The 17,191-nt window shown below is 44.9% G+C and overlaps 1 pseudogene; it reads left to right on the plus strand.

Annotated features, from left to right (window-relative positions):
• Nucleotides 1-10,580: 10,580 nt before the first annotated feature.
• LOC135511733 (tetratricopeptide repeat protein 14-like) lies at nt 10,581-14,502 on the plus strand (annotated as a pseudogene).
• The last annotated feature ends 2,689 nt before the right edge of the window (nt 14,503-17,191 follow it).

A 17,191-nucleotide genomic window follows, 5' to 3' on the forward strand; every position in this document is an offset into this window, starting at 1 on the left:
CACATCTGTGCCTCGACACAGTCCTGTCTCAGAGCTGAACGGACAATTCCTTTGAACTCATGGCTTGGGTTCCGCTCTGACATGCACTGTCAATTGCGGGACCTTATATAGACAGGTGTGTGCCTTTACAAATCATGTCCATCAATTGAATTTACCACAGGTGGACTCCAATCAAGTTGTATAAACATCTCAAGGATGCACCTGAGCTCAATTTTGAGTCTCATAGCAAAGGGTCTGAATAATTATGTAAATAAGGTAATTCTGTTTAAAAAAATGCAAAACATTTGCAAATAATCTAAAACATTATAGGATATTGTGTGCAGAGTTTTGAGGATTAAAAACAAAAACAATTTTAGAATAAGGCTGTAATGTAACAAAATGTAGAAAAGGTCAAGGGGTCTCAATACCTACCGAAGGCACCCCATACCCTGTTAAATAGACCAACTGATTTTCTGTATTCACCTACTCAACCGTTAGAGACTTATTATGGACAGAGCACCATGTCATCTACAGGGGACTGATAGTCAGTGCCAGCACAGTTAATACATATTGAACCCTCCAAATAAATACATATTAATCTTAAAATGATAGACATTTAATAAGTGTGAAGTAACAAAATGAATGGTAATTGGCTTTCAGATAGCACTCTAATAATGCAATGTCTTAGTAATTTCAATACGTAAATGTTTTGCATTGGGCATTGGGACTGATATTAAATGAGGCCGCCATCTCGTGTTTGGGTCAGTGATAAGCTTCCTATGGAACAACAGATAGCCAGTACACACTGAATTCAAACAGGCTGTGTGGAAATTTGGGACAGAGGTATGAATAATTAATAAGACACGTTTCTGACAATGTATTACTCAATTCTATAGTTTGGGTAGCACCAGTGATTTAAGTAAGAATGCAATGTCATCTAAAACAATCTGTTTCCATTACATTGAACTGTGTCCAGTTGTTTGTGTTTAATCCTATGATTTTTACCACACACATGCCAGCATCCACACACAACCCACCTGTTAATGAAAAGTTGTTTGTGGTTAATACTCTGATTTATTGTGTCTTTTTTGTTTGTTTTTGTTTTAGTGGGTTTTCACAGGTCAGAAAGGATGCAACTTAAAGGGTACACAAATGACATTTTCTGAAGTTTCTATTGTCAGCGTTTTGGTTGCAAACATGTAAATTCTCTTGATAAGAAATGTAATGAAAAACCCAATGTAAACCTGATACACAAAATGTTTAAATTATCATTAAATAATGTCTGACGTACAGGGAAACAAACAAACTAGGGCTGACTGACCTCTGTTCTGACTTTCTGGTGAGGCCTGATCACCCTCACTAGAAAGACGAGAGACATTTGATGAGATTTAAATGGGCTATGTAAACACTAATAATTAGAAATTTAGAATTTATCAATGGTGCTATGTGTGATTCGAAGCACGAGAAGGACAGAGAGAGAGCGCTGCCCCTGAATGAGGGACACCTGTCTCTAGTTTATTTTACCATTACCTTATGGGATACAACTAAGTTAAGATGGAGTCGTCAAGGGCTGTAATTCTAATTTTATTTGTTATTTTGATTAAAGAGGCAGTGATGTTTTTTTGGATGCTTGAATCTCAATGTGAGTCATGTGTCCAAAGGGGAATTACCAGTCCCCTGGGGCCCTTTGGTAAATATGCTAATTGAATTTGTTCGCATGCCTGCTTATAAAAGGAATACATGTGTTGGTAGTGGTTGACAGTTACTCCAAATGGATTGAAGTTTTCCCCACCTCGAGTGATATATGTGTATTGCTGTTGTTTTGTTTGCTTTGTTTTTGTCTTGCTTCAATAACAAATCTCACCAGATTGGGTCTGCTGGATGGCTGGGATTTCTCCCTAAGGATTATCCCTCTAACTCCCTGACCCCGTAACTCTGCAGTGAGATCGTCAAGATGATAGGGGATTATAAGCCAATATGGAGAAGGGTAAAAATGGTTTCTACTGTGTGTTGTTATTGACAATTGTTCTGGAAATCTGTATTAAGAATATTGGTAGTAGTAAAAATTTGTCATACAGTGAATCATTTGTATTGGATTTCCTGAATCAGAAATGCCCGAAACTAAACTGTTGTTCTGGTCTGTCCTCTCTCGAGGTTATGGCGAAGGTGACCACAGATGGTATCTAGATGCATGGAAGGGATAATTAGGCCGAGAACAGTGTGAACCTCACCCCCTCTAACCGGCTGAAGTAATGACGTTCACTATGGTCCTTCACCACTTCTACCGTGAGACCTGAGTCCGAGCCAGAAACCTGTACATAGTATCCAGTCAAAGCTATCAACTGCCTTTTCTCTCATGAGTGTGACATGAGTCCAAGTGGAGTGAGCATGGAGAGAAATCCCATCCAAACTTCTCTCATACTGCTGGTGTACTGGTAGGACATAATGGTCTGTAAAGGACATTATCAAGGGCCATCCACTTTGCACATGTGCCATTGGGAGGACGAACCAAAACACTATCTGAAGAAGAACATGAAGAAACGCCAGAAGGGAGGGAGGGAGGTGGTCAACCGTGCTCGTAATTAATAGGCTTATCCAAAATTGCTTATTTGGGGTATGATGTTGATTGTGGAGGTCTGCACACTGCGAAATGTATCGTACTTTAGACTAGAAATGCATTGAGATGCCGATCTGTCATTAACATGCAACTCACGACAAAAGCTCCAGCTGACATGTCATTGCCAGAATCCATAAATGAAATGTGTAATGAAACATGTGTAACTGTTTGAAGCGAAGGTCTTAACATTTTACTGCAATGGTTTTACAAGTATAACCCAGAATAATTGTACAACCCTGCCAGGTTTTATATTTCAAGTTTACCCTCATTGATCGAGACAGGTGGGTATCCACCCCAAAGTGCCGCATGTCATGATGACAGACCTGTCTAGATCAATGAGAGAAGACTTGAAAGACAAGATGGTGGCATACATATTGTTGTATTCATGAAGCAGAAAAAGTATTAATTTTTAATAATGGAGCATTTTTTCAATTCAAACTGATCTCCTGCAACTGGACAAAGACATTTTATGAGACTCCTGTTTCCACAAATCAAAGACGAAGACAGCATCGCTAAAGTTGGTTGAAAGTTCTCTGTGCTACACCAAACAGTACCTATCCTGTAACTCCCAGTAATGGTTAAATCACATTATCTGGTTTAACAATCTGTAGCTAAGAGAACTGGTGATCAGCAGATGATGGGAGAGGTAGTCATGATGAAATTTCCGTTCCCAAAGAAACATACAGTAAGAAAATACAGTATGATCAGTGAAGTAAAGTTCTGGAAATGTATTTATTTAACCTTCATTTAACTAGGCATGTCAGTTAAGAACAAATTCTTATTTACAATGAAGGCCTGACACAGCCGACGCATCGCCCTATGGGACTCCCAATCATGGCCGGATGTGATGCAGCCTGGATTCTAACCAGGTACTGCAGTGACGCCTCTTGCACCGAGATGAAGTGTCTTAAACTACTGCGTCACTTGGGAGCCATACTTGTACAGCTGTGGGAGGAGTATTGCCATGATCAAACTGCCATTCAGCTCCTTTTGAGTCATCTTCTGCTTGAAATCCAGCATAAATGTCCAATCCATCAAGAGGGATTCATGGGATACAGCTCTGCTACAGTTGACACACACAGGCAAAGGAATTCTGTTTCTCTCCATCTGGAATCCACTCCAGGAAGAAGCACAGGCACCACTCGATATTGTCTATAAGACAAAAACAAATAAATTATACGCTATTGTACAGTGTGAACAACATTTGAACTATGCCAGCATAACATCAACATTAGGGTAGACTAGTTGAACATCAAATCAAATGTATTTGTCACATACACATGGTTAGCAGATGTTAATGCGAGTGTAGAGAAATGCTTGTGCTTCTAGTTCCGACAATGCAGTAATAACCAACGAGTAATCTAACCTAACAATTTCAAAACTACTACCTTATACACACAAGTGTAAAGGGATAAAGAATATGTACGTAAAGATATGAATGAGTGATGGTACAGAACGGCATAGGCAAGATGCAGTAGATGGTATCGAGTACCATATATACATATGAGATGAGTAATGTAAGGTACGTAAACAAAGTGGCATAGTTAAAGTGGCTAGTGATACATGTATTACATAAAGATGCAGTAGATGATATAGAGTACAGTATATACATATACATATACATATGAGATGGGTAATGTAGGGTATGTAAACATTATACTGTATTAAGTAGCATTGTTTAAAGTGGCTAGTGATATATTTTACATCAATTTCCATTTTTAAAGTGGCTGGAGTTGAGTCAGTATGTTGGCAGCAGCCACTCAATGTTAGTGATTGCTGTTTAACAGTCTGATGGCCTTGAAATAGATGCTGTTTTTCAGTCTCTCGGTCCCTGCTTTGATGCACCTGTACTGACCTCGCCTTCTGGATGATAGCGGGGTGAACAGGCAGTGGCTCAGGTGGTTGTTGTCCTTGATGATCGTTATAGCCTTTCTGTGACATTGGGTGGTGTTGGTGACATGGAGGGCAGGTAGTTTGCCCCCGGTGATGCTTTGTGCGGACCTCACTACCCTCTGGAGAGCCTTACGGTTGTGGGCAGAGCAGTTGCCGTACCAGGCGGTGATACAGACCGACAGGATGCTCTCGATTGTGCATCTGCAGAAGTTTGTGTGTGCTTTTGGTGACAAGCCAAATTTCTTCAGCCTCCTGAGGTTGAAGAGGCACTGCTGCGCCTTCTTCATGACGCTGTCTGTGTGGGTGGACCAATTCAGTTTGTCTGTGATGTGTACGCTGAGGAACTTAAAACTTACTACCCTCTCCACTACTGTCCCGTCGATGTGGATAGGGGGGTGCTCCCTCTGCTGTTTCCTGAAGTCCACAATCATCTCCTTTGTTTTGTTGACGTTGAGTGGGAGGTTATTTTCCTGACACCACACTCCGAGGGCCCTCACCTCCTCCCTGTAGGCCGTCTCGTCGTTGTTGGTAATCAAGCCTACCACTGTAGTGTCGTCCACAAACTTGATGATTGAGTTGGAGGCGTGCATGGCCACACAGTCGTGGGTGAACAGGGAGTACAGGGGAGGGCTCAGAACGCACCTTTGTGGGGCCCCAGTGTTGAGGATCAGTGGGGTGAAGATGTTGTTACCTACCCTCACAACCTGGGGGGCGGCCCGTAAGGAAGTCCAGTACCCAGTTGCACAGGGAGGGGTCGAGACCCAGGGCAAATTGGAGTGGGTCTAGAGTGGTAGGAGGCAGGTGATATGGTCCTTGACTAGTCTCTCAAAGCACTTCATGATGACGGAATTGAGTGCTACGGGGCGGTAGTCGTTTAGCTCAGTTAGCTTAGCTTTCTTGGGAACAGGGACAATGGTGGCCCTCTTGAAGCATGTGGGAACAGCAGACTGGGATAAGGATTGATTGAATATGTCCGGAAACACACCAGCCAGCTGGTCTACGCATGCTCTGAGGACGCGGCTGGGGATGCCGTCTGGTCCTGCAGCCTTGCGAGGGTTAACACGTTTAAATGTTTAACTCACACCGGCTGCAGTGAAGGAGAGTCCGCAGGTTTTGTTTGCGGGCCGTGTCAGGGCACTGTATTGTCCTCAAAGCGGGCAAAAAAGTTATTTATTCTGTCTGGGAGCAAGACATCCTGGTGCGCGACGGGGCTGGTTTTCTTTTTGTAATCCGTGATTGACTGTAGACCCTGCCACATACCTCTTGTGTCTGAGCCGTTGAATTTGACTCTACTTTGACTCTATACTGGCGCTTAGCTTGTTTGATTGCCTTGTGGAGGGAATAGCTACACTGTTTGTATTCGGTCATGTTTCCGGTCACCTTGCCCTGGTTAAAAGCAGTGGATCGTGCTTTCAGTTTCACGCGAATGCTGCCATCAATCCACGGTTTCTGGTTTGGGAATGTTTTAATCGTTTCTATGGGTACGACATCATCAATGCACTTTCTAATGAACTCGCTCACCGAATCAGTGTATTAGTCAATGTTGTTGTTGGACGCAATACGGAACATATCCCAATCCACGTGATCGAAGCAGTCTTGAAGCGTGGAATCAGATTGGTCGGACCAGCGTTGAACAGACCTGAGCGCGGGAGCTTCTTGTTTTAGTTTCTGTCTGTAAGCAGGGAGCAACAAAATGGAGTCGTGTTCAGCTTTTCTGAAAGGAGGGCGGGGGAGGGCCTTATACAGTGCCTTGCAAAAGTATTCGGCCCCTAGGACTTTGCGACCTTTTGCCACATTTCAGGCTTCAAACATAAAGATATAAAACTGTATTTTTTTGTGAAGAATCAACAACAAGTGGGACACAATCATGAAGTGGAACGACATTTATTGGATATTTCAAACTTTTTTAACAAATCAAAAACTGAAAAATTGGGCATGCAAAATTATTCAGCCCCCTTTACTTTCAGTGCAGCAAACTCTCTCCAGAAGTTCAGTGAGGATCTCTGAATGATCCAATGTTGACCTAAATGACTAATGATGATAAATCATTAGAACGCATGCTTAGAAAGCATGAGCTCTTGAGTTGGGAAAATCTTGTGCAATACACCGACGCATGTCTTGTATTCAAGATCCTTAATGGCCTGGCTCCCCCTCCACTCAATATTTTTGTTAAACAGAAAACCCAGACATATGGCAGCAGATCCACAAGGTCTGCCATGAGAGGTGACTGTATAGTTCCCCTAAGGAAAAGCACCTTTAGTAAATCTGCATTCTCTGTGAGAGCTTCCCATGTCTGGAATACACTGCCATCAGACACACATAACTGCACCACATATCACACTTTCACAAAATGCTTGAAGACATGGCTAAATGTCAATCAGATTTGTGAACATGGTCGCTAGCTGTGTGTTGCCGCTTTCCATGTTGTCTGTTGTCTGTAGCTTGTGAGGTGTGGAAACACTTTGTTGCTTTTATGAATTTTGTCTTGCTGCTTTTTGCTCTAGGTTGCTCTGTCTGTATGCTACGTCTTGCTTGTCCTATGTTGCTATGTCTTGCTTGTTCTATGTTGCTATTGTCTATATTGTAATTGTTTTTAATAACCTGCCCAGGGACTGCGGTTGAAAATTAGCCGGCTGGCTAAAACCGGCACTTTTACTGAAACGTTGATTAATGTGCACTGTCCCTGTAAAAATAAAAATAAACTCAAACTCAAACTCAAATACAATCCACCTGTGTGTAATCAAGTCTCCGTATAAATGCACCTGCACTGTGATAGTCTCAGAGGTCCGTTAAAAGCGCAGAGAGCATCATGAAGAACAAGGAACACACCAGGCAGGTCCGAGATACTGTTGTGAAGAAGTTTAAAGCCGGATTTGGATACAAAATGATTTCCCAAGCTTTAAACATCCCAAGGAGCACTGTGCAAGCGATAATATTGAAATGGAAGGAGTGTCAGACCACTGCAAATCTACCAAGACCTGGCCGTCCCTCTAAACCTTCCGCTCATACAAGGAGAAGACTGATCAGAGATGCAGCCAAGAGGCCCATGATCACTCTGGATGAACTGCAGAGATCTACAGCTGAGGTGGGAGACTCTGTCCATAGGACAACAATCAGTCGTATATTGCACAAATCTGGCCTTTATGGAAGAGTGGCAAGAAGAAAGCCATTTCTTAAAGATATCCATAAAAAGTGTTGTTCAAAGTTTGCCACAAGCCACCTGGGAGATACACCAAACATGTGGAAGAAGGTGCTCTGGTCAGATGAAACCAAAATTGAACTTTTGGCAACAATGCAAAACGTTATGTTTGGCGTAAAAGCAACACAGCTCATCACCCTGAACACACCACACCCACTGTCAAACATGGTGGTGGCAGCATCATGGTTTGGGCCTGCTTTTCTTCAGCAGGGACAGGGAAGATGGTTAAAATTGATGGGAAGATGGATGGAGCCAAATACAGGACCATTCTGGAAGAAAACCTGATGGAGTCTGCAAAAGACCTGAGACTGGGACGGAGATTTGTCTTCCAACAAGTCAATGATCCAAAACGTAAAGCAAAATCTACAATGGAATGGTTCAAAAATAAACATATCCAGGTGTTAGAATGGCCAAGTCAAAGTCCAGACCTGAATCCAATCAAGAATCTGTGGAAAGAACTGAAAACTGCTGTTCACAAATGCTCTCCATCCAACCTCACTGAGCTCGAGCTGAAATGTGAAATGTGGCAAAAGGTCGCAAAGTTCAAGGGGGCCGAATACTTTCGCAAGGCACTGTATGTGTCGCGGAAGTTAGAATAACAATGATCCAGGGTTTTACCAGCCCTGGTTGCGCAATCGATATGCTGATACAATTTAGGGAGTCTTGTTTTCAGATTAGTCTTGTTAAAATCCCCAGCTACAATGAAGTCAGCCTCGGGATATGTGGTTTCCAGTTTACATAGAGTCAAATAAAGTTTGTTCAGGGCCATCGATGTGTCTTCTTGGGGGGGAATATATACGGCTGTGATTATAATCAAAGAGAATTCCCTTGGTAGGTAATGCGGTCGACATTTGATTGTGAGGAATTCTAAGTCAGGTGAACAGAAGGACTTGAGTTCCTGTATGTTGTTATAATCACACCACGCCTCGTTAATCATAAGGCATACCCCCCACCCCTCTTCTTACCAGAAAGATGCTTGTTTCTATTGGCCCGATGTGTGAAGAAACCAGCTGGCTGCACCGACTCCGTTAGCGTCTCTCGAGTGAGCCATTTTTCTGTGAAGCAAAGAACGTTACAGTCTCTGATGTCTCTCTGGAGTGCTACCTTGCTCGGATTTCATCAACCTTGTTGTCAAGAGACTGGACATTGGCGAGTAGTATGCTAGGGAGTGGTGTGTGATGTGCCCGTCTCCGGAGCCTGACCAGAAGACCGCCTCGTTTGCCTCTTCTACGACGTCATTGTTTTGGGTCGCCGGCTGGCATCCAATCCATTGTCCTGGGTGGAAGGCAGAACACAGGATCCGCTTCAGGGAAAGTCATATTCCTGGTCGTAATGATGGTGAGTTGCTCTTATATTTAGTAGTTCCTCCCGACTGTATGTAATAAAACCTAAGATTACCTGGGGTACCAATGTAAGAAATAACACGGGGAAAAAAATACTGCATAGTTTCCTAGGAACGCGAAGCGAGTCGGCCTTCTCTGTCGGCGCCGGAAGTAGTACGTGCATACATCTGCACAGAGATTACATTTAGAACTGTATCTCGCCTAATATAAATAAATATGGCATAACCCTCAACATTTGCACAACGACCAGACCATGCAAATGTACCCAGGTAAGTAGGCAGACCGTATCTAGCTACAGCCATGTCTATCAGACATACTCAGGCAAATATGTTTTATATTTAAACCAGTTTATTGGTTTGAGATTTACAACAGTAAATGGTTGAATTATTGTTTCCCCTCACTGTTAGCTAGTAAATTTAGCTAGCCAATAATTATTTACATCTGTTTGGAATCCTATTATGCAAAATGCCTATAATTTTGTGAGATTGGTTAGGATTATGACCGTGGATGCTTTTCAATATCAACCCTTGTCAATTATGTTACATGGCTAGCTAGTAAAATTATTTACATTGGTGATGTTACATGTTTGCTAACAAGTTACAAATGCGAGGCGTGGCGCATAACAAGTAGGCAGGTGCCAGACTAACTTGCTAGCCAACTCCTGTCATGACGTGCTGTTTTCTGGTGAAACTAGCTTTAGATGGCTGGTTGTAACGCTGTAGCTTTCTGTTAAGTAGCCATATCTACGACTAAAAAGAGAAGAGGTTTAACAGTCAAGGTAAAATAGATATCTGAATGTAAAACCTATTCTATTTTTACATAAATATGGCTATATGTAGTTGTTAAGCTAGTTAGATCAGCTAATTTAGCTAACCACCTACCTAAGTTAGCAAACAGAAAAAGCACTTGACACCCCCCCTGGCACTGGTAGTATTTGGATATGGAGAGTGAATATAATTATTTCTTCGTCATCTTGCTACTGAGCAAAAAAAATAAAAGCAACATTCAAAGTCTTCGTCCCATGTTTAATGAGTTGAAATAAAAGTAAAGTTAAATCCATATATTAGGGCCTAATGAATTTATTTCAATTGACTGATTTCCTTTTATGAACTATAACAAAGTAAAATCTTTGAAATTGTTTCATATTGCGTTTATATTTTCGTTCAGTAACGGATTTCCTTATAAATCTAACTTTTCGTTTATATTTTTTGTTCAGTGTAGTCTTCACCCCATCCAGTAGGGGGGGAATACACAATTGTTGCATGTACTCCGCCACAAAATCCCACCGAAGAAGAAATTCTGACCTTTTTTTTAGCACGCTTCTGTCAGACAACTAACTGCTATTTTAATAATTGCCGTACGTGTAATGTACATCTGCATGGGAATGAACCACCGGGTGTCAAGTACTGTGCCTTAGTTGGTAAGCTGCATGTCCGCGGTAGAGTGTAGCAGCTGCAACGAACATGGCTGTTATGCCGTGTTTTTCTTCTGTTACAGGATGTTGTTCATACTAGCTAATCAGGCAGAATTCTGATGCCAATAACTGAAAATGGATAGAGATATACTGAGGAAGACTTTGTCTCACCATGGACAAAGCCTGTTTACCCATCTCAAATGTGAACAAAGTGAAAATCCAGATTTCAAAGCTATTGAACTGGACTTGTCTAAGGCCAGCTATCAAAGGTAATTTTAAATTAACAGTACAGTGATTCAGCTAATGGAACCCCAAGTTGGCAACACTGTCAATGGCAAATTTCCAAAAAATGTGTACATGATCATTAATATCCATGTTTTGCAGAAAATATGGAGGGGAGGACAATGCTTTAGTTGAGCAGTTTATTGCTAGAAAAGCAGACGTCCTATTTGCACCATCATGGAACAGTGTAGGATGTGTTGGAGGAAGGAGAAGGTAGTTGTTACTGTCAAATACACAGGTAAATTAACATATTGTACTGAGTTTGGCCTAATATCCTTTTCCTAGAGCCCTATGCCATCATGCCCCCTCTGGAGCAGTTAATGGGGGTGTTATTTGAGGAGCGGAGGAATCTGTTGTACAGGGACATGGAGCGAGGGGATATTGTGATAGGCAGGATGTAACAGTGATCTTCTTCTTTGTAACAGTGATCTGCCTGGCAGGTGGACTAGAGAGAGACATAGAGGATCTGGAGCTCACGGTAAGGCTTGTGGCTTTGGCCTGGTGGTCAGTGTTTTTTTATTGAAGAAATAGGAGCACATGTTAACCTCTTTCTCTGCTTTCTTTCTCTCCTCAGGCCCTGTGTCCCCTTAGAGATGTACCTTCCAATAGCAATCATGATGATCTGCTATTTAAATAAGAGGTGAATGCACACTGCACTAGCGAACTGTGTTGTAAATGTAAACATGCTCACAATGCAGTTTTGTAATAAGTCAACAAACTGACCCATATACCATGTGCTCTTCCCTAGCTGGAGTGAAGGATATTGACCGATACCATGAGAAGATAACCATTTCACTTCAGCCCACCTCCCGCGCCCCAAACCTGATGAGCCTAAAGCTTGGAGTGTTTAGTAGAGATGATCTTCCACTTCAATACAGGTAAGACAGACATATTCTAGTTGGCAGAAAACATATGGTATAAAATAGTTCAGCTTGAACTCAGGCTGTCTTTGCTCATTGTACTGTTTTACCCAGTCGCAGTGTGAGCGTTGCCAACGACAACACTGAAACCTATGAGAGGGTTTTAGAGGATACTATTGGATACTCCAACCCATCTAGTGTGGAGTATCTCCTGGGGAAGATTGGCATCAGTGACACACAGCCTCCCTCACTCATGAGAGGACTACAGAGGTGAGAAGACAAACGTGTTGTTTTGTCACTCTTCAGCCGACACGCTTGCCAGAAAATGATACCCCTTTTATCAGCACTTGACTGTATTTTGGGACTCTCCTTTACAGCAAACATTTCCTTGAGGAGGACGTTGCCACAAATATCCAAAAAGAAGCAGTCTGCGTCCTGGGCTCTTAAATTGTATGCCTGACATTTTAACTCCCATTGCATACTGGAGAAAAACAGAGGAGCCGGTGACTAGATCTGTGCTAACCTATTTACAGAATGCATGAACTGCTCCTGATCGTGCTTTGTTTTTGTCAATATACATTATGTCTGGGTTACAGTGTGAAGGGTTGGTGTGGACCACTTCAAGTCTGGTCGCCACGTCGAAGTAATGAATGAATATAAAGGAATATAAGGCCTTAAATATTGACAGTAACCATGTGGAAGCCTTTGTGGCACGTGGTGCACTGTGAGTATCCATCTGATTTTATTGATAATGTTGTGGCGTAGTAGTCAGCACTCCCAGCCTACACTCTTGCTAGTTATTTCTGTTTAAACACAGTTTAAAAAAAATGTTTTTAATTCTAACATAAAATGTAGTTGTCCTACATGCAGTTAATATAAACCTGCCAGTTGACTTTTCCCAGGTATTCCAACAAATGGAGTTTGCTGAAGGCAATAACAGACTTTGAGCTGGCATTGGAAAGCTGGCCAACCCACAGAAATGCTAAGAAATACCTATGCCAGACCCTGGTGGAGCGAGGTGGCCAGTAAGTAGGAATGTTTTCCCTCGTCCTTTATTATCCTGTGTTTAAGTGACAACCACTCCTCTAAAATACTTGTTTCATTCTGTTAGACTGGAGGAGGAAGAACAGTTCATTACAGCTGAGGGCCTCTACAGAAAAGCTCTGGCCTTAACCACCTTCCCGGATGCCAAGGAAGCATTGAGAAAAATAGAGCTACTTATCCAGGTTAGCTGGTATATTCCATGGGTTATGCCAACTATTCCACTTGTTTCCCATTTAAGAAGCTATGCTTCGATAGGAAAGTCTGTTTCTGACTGTTTTAACACCCTCATTTAACTGATACTTTATCTGTTTACTTGACATATTTGAACATGAACATTTGAAAAGGAGCCAGTTAAATGTTCAGTCATTTTTGTGTTTTTGGCATAAAACACAGGGAGCCCTGTGATACTGATGAAGTGTTTTGTTACGTGCGTGTCTGCATTCTGGGACCCTGCCCTTTGACTCGACCCGACTGCCTTGATTGTTGCGTGTCTATTGGTGGAACAAACAACCTTACAACTGGAATGAAAATGGTTGGTACGCTGGACCTGATCTCAATGCGGTAAATGTAAACTTTGTTCTCTACCTGTAATTATGATTTCTGGATCATGCCTTGGTAAATTTGTCTATGTGCCGTTTTTCACATTCCTGGTTTGCTCCCATGTTTGAATTCCTGAAATATGGTGTAATTTTACTATGAAAACTGACTGCTTTAAAGAAATCCCTCAAACTGAGAGAAGAGGCAGCAGCAAAGGAAGTGGAAAAAGCAAAGAATGTGAAGACGAGTGCAGAAAAATTGCGTAAGATCTTAAAAGAAGAAAAAAGGTAAATCCATACCAATCCAATATCCGGAAGGTAAACAGCTCATTGGTTGCCTTGCAAAACAAAATGCATACACGTAATTTAATTTGGCTAAATATTAATCATTGTTTAATTCACCAATATCTAATTTTGATTTCGTAGCTACATAGTTTCTGTGCTATAACTCCCTCTAGAATGAAAAAGAAATGGAAGATATTTTCCTCTTCATCAACGTCATTGTCTTCCAACTCTTCGTCCGACCACTCCTCTTCCTCATGGTGCAGGAAGTCAAAGAAAATGAAGAGCAAACACAGACGGTCATCTCGAGGGGAGAAACGCAAACGGAGGGTTTCATCCAGGGACAACAGGAGGGTGTCTGAGGAATGGTACCCTGCCCCACCCAACACCACCACCTCCTTCCTGGATCAGAAATGTAGCTTGGTCAGTCTGTTTGAGGGGCCAGATAGGACTGAAGAGCATAGTCAGCCCCACAGCAAAGGCAGGCACTGCTCTCATCACTCTTTATCATTCGTGTCCACAGATGCACCGGACAACAGCAGAGGTAGGTTTGACGATGAACCTGTTGACAGCTCTCCTCAGCGTGCTGAGAGCGGCAAGGGGAAAGGTGTCCATGATGACAAGACCAGTGATGAGGAAGTGAATGAGAGGGAAGCCTCTTGGGGGCATTGGAAGAACCAGGGCCAGGAGGATCAAAGTATCCCACAAGAAGTTCTCAGCTCATTGGAGAAAGCCAAACACAGAAGAATGTCTTCATCTGCCAGCTCAGAGCATTCCTGCAAATCTGACTGGTACGCCAACGACCTCGCGTCACAGTTCCACATATCCAGTTACAGACGATCAGATAGTGGGAGGTATGGTAGCACAGAACAAGGAGATGAGAAAAATAAGGCCACCCGAAGGTCTGATGGCAGGGATAACAGGTATTCCACTGATGCCTCCCTGAATGGTAAGGGATCTGCAGGAGGAAGTAAAGAGCTGTCAACTAATCTCCTAGATATCTTCAGCCAAATAGCTCAGTTTGAGGAGAAATGCTTCAAGCCGAAAAAGTGAATTCAGCTTTTCCGAGATGCTTTAATTAACCATCTTATTTCATAACTATAAACAAATGAACTATTGCTATTATAGTGTTGGTGTCACACCCTGGTCAAAGTATTTTGTGTTTGTCTTCATTTATTTGGTCAGGCCAGGGTGTGGCATAGTGGGGTGTTCTAGATAAGTCTATGGCTGTCTGAAGTAGTTCTCAATCAGAGGCAGGTGTTTATCGTTGTCTCTGATTGGGAACCATATTTAGACAGCCATATTCTTTGAGTGTTTCGTGGGTGATTGTTCCTGTCTCTGTGTTTGTTGTCACCAGATAGGCTGTTCAGGTTTTCACGTTACGTTTGTTGTTTTGTATTGTTCATGTTTATTCGTTCATTAAACATGTATGAAAATTACCACGCCGCATTTTGGTCCGATCCTTGCTACACCTCTTCGTCAGAGGAGGAGTTAGAAGAAAACCGTAACAGAATCACCCACCACAACAGGACCAAGCGGCGTGGTAACGGGCAACAGCAAAAGCAGCAGCAGGAGAAGGAACAGAGGCAGCAGCAGCAGGAACAGCAACAGCGAGGTCAGGATTTCGGGACATGGGAGCAGAATCTGGACTACACAACTTGGGAGGAGATAGACAGGTGGGCGGTAGACCCAGGGAGAGTGCCGGAGCCTGCCTGGGATTCGATGGAGCAGTGTGCGGAAGGTTACGAGAGAATGAGGTTGGCGAAGCAAGCACGGCGGCGCGGAAGGAAGCCCGGGAGTCAGCCCCAAAAATGTATTGGGGGGTGGCTCACAGGGAGTATGGCGACGTCAGGTAGTAGGAGACCTGCGTCAACTTCCTGTGGTTACCGGGGGGCTAGAGAGACCGGGCAGGCACCGTGTTATGCTGTGGTGCGCACGGTGTCCCCAGTGCGGGTGCATAGCCCGGTGCGGTATATTCCAGCTCCGCGTATCGGCCGGGCTAGATTGAGCGTCGAGCCAAATGCCATGAAGCCGGCTCTACGCATCTGGTCCCCAGTGCGTCTCCTTGGGCCGGCTTACATGGTACCAGCCTTGCGCACGGTGTCCCCGGTTCGCCTGCATAGCCCAGTGCGGGCTATTCCACCTTACCGCACTGGCAGAGCGACCGGGAGTATTCAACCAGGTAAGGTTGGGCAGGCTCGGTGCTTAAGAGCTCCAGTGCGCCTGCACGGTCCGGTCTACCCAGTACCACCTCCACACACCAGCCCTCCGGTGGCAGCTCCCCGCACCAGGCTTCCTGTGCGTGTCCTCGGCCCAGTACCACCAGTGCCAGCACCAAGCATCAGGCCTACAGTGCGCCTCGCCTCTCCAGCGCTGCCAGAGCCTTCTTCCTCTCCTGCGCTGTCGGAGTCTCCCGCCTGTTTAGCGCTGCCAAAGCCTTCCGCCTCTACAGCGCTGCCGGAGTCTCCCGCCTGTTCAGCGCTGCCAGAGCCTTCCTCCTCTACAGCGCTGCTGGAGTCTCCTGCCTGTTCAGCGCAGCCAGAGCTGCCAGCCTGCATGGAGCAGCCAGAGCTGCCAGCCTGCATGGAGCAGCCAGAGCTGCCAGTCTGCATGGAGCAGCCAGAGCTGCCAGTCTGCATGGAGCAGCCAGAGCTGTCGGTCTGCATGGAGCAGCTAGAGCTGCCAGTCTGCAAGGAGCTGCCAGTCTGCAAGGAGCTGCCAGTCTGCATTGAGCAGCCAGAGCTGCCAGTCTGCATGGAGCAGCCAGAGCTGTCGGTCTGCATGGAGCAGCCAGAGCTGTCAGTATGCATGGAGCAGCCAGAGCTGCCAGTCTGCAAGGAGCTGCCAGTCTGCAAGGAGCTGCCAGAGCTGCCAGTCTGCAAGAAGCCGCCAGAGCTGCCAGTCTGCAAGAAGCCGCCAGAGCTGCCAGTCTGCATGGAGCAGCCAGAGCCGCCAGTCAGCATGGAGCAGCCAGAGCCGCCAGTCAGCATGGAGCAGCCAGAGCCGCCAGTCTGCATGGAGCAGCCAGAGCCGCCAGTCTGCATGGAGCAGCCAGAGCCGCCAGTCAGCATGGAGCAGCCAGAGCCGCCAGTCAGCATGGAGCAGCCAGAGCCGCCAGTCAGCATGGAGCAGCCAGAGCCGCCAGTCTGCCAGGATCCGCCAGTCAGCCAGACTCTTCCGGATCTGCCAGTCAGCCAGACTCTTCTAGATCCGCCAGTCTGCCAGGATCCGCCAATCAGCCAGACTCTTCCAGATCCGCCAGTCAGCCAGACTCTTCCAGATCCGCCAGTCAGCCAGACTCTGCCAGGATCCGCCAGTCAGCCAGACTCTTCCAGATCTGCCAGTCAGCCAGACTCTTCCAGATCTGCCAGTCAGCTAGACTCTTCCAGATCCGCCAGTCAGCCAGACTCTTCCAGATCCGCCAGTCAGCCAGACTCTTCCAGATCCGCCAGTCAGCCAGGATCTGCCGGATCCAACTACCTGGCTGAGCTTTCTCTCAGTGCTGGGCTTCCTCTCAGTGCTGGGCTTTCTCTCAGTAATGGGCTTCCTCTCAGTCCCGAGCTGCCCCTCAGTCCCGAGCTGCCCCTCAGTCCCGAGCTGCCTCTGTCCCGAGCTGCCCCTCAGTCCCGAGCTGCCCCTCAGTCCCGAGCTGACCCTCAGTTCCGAGCTGCCCCTCAGTCCAGTGGGGTTCTGGGTGAGGACTACAAGGCCATGGTCGGCGGCGAGGGTGGGCTATCCTAGG

This window comes from Oncorhynchus masou, chromosome 24, assembly GCF_036934945.1.
Source record: "Oncorhynchus masou masou isolate Uvic2021 chromosome 24, UVic_Omas_1.1, whole genome shotgun sequence".
Lineage (NCBI taxonomy): Eukaryota > Metazoa > Chordata > Actinopteri > Salmoniformes > Salmonidae > Oncorhynchus > Oncorhynchus masou.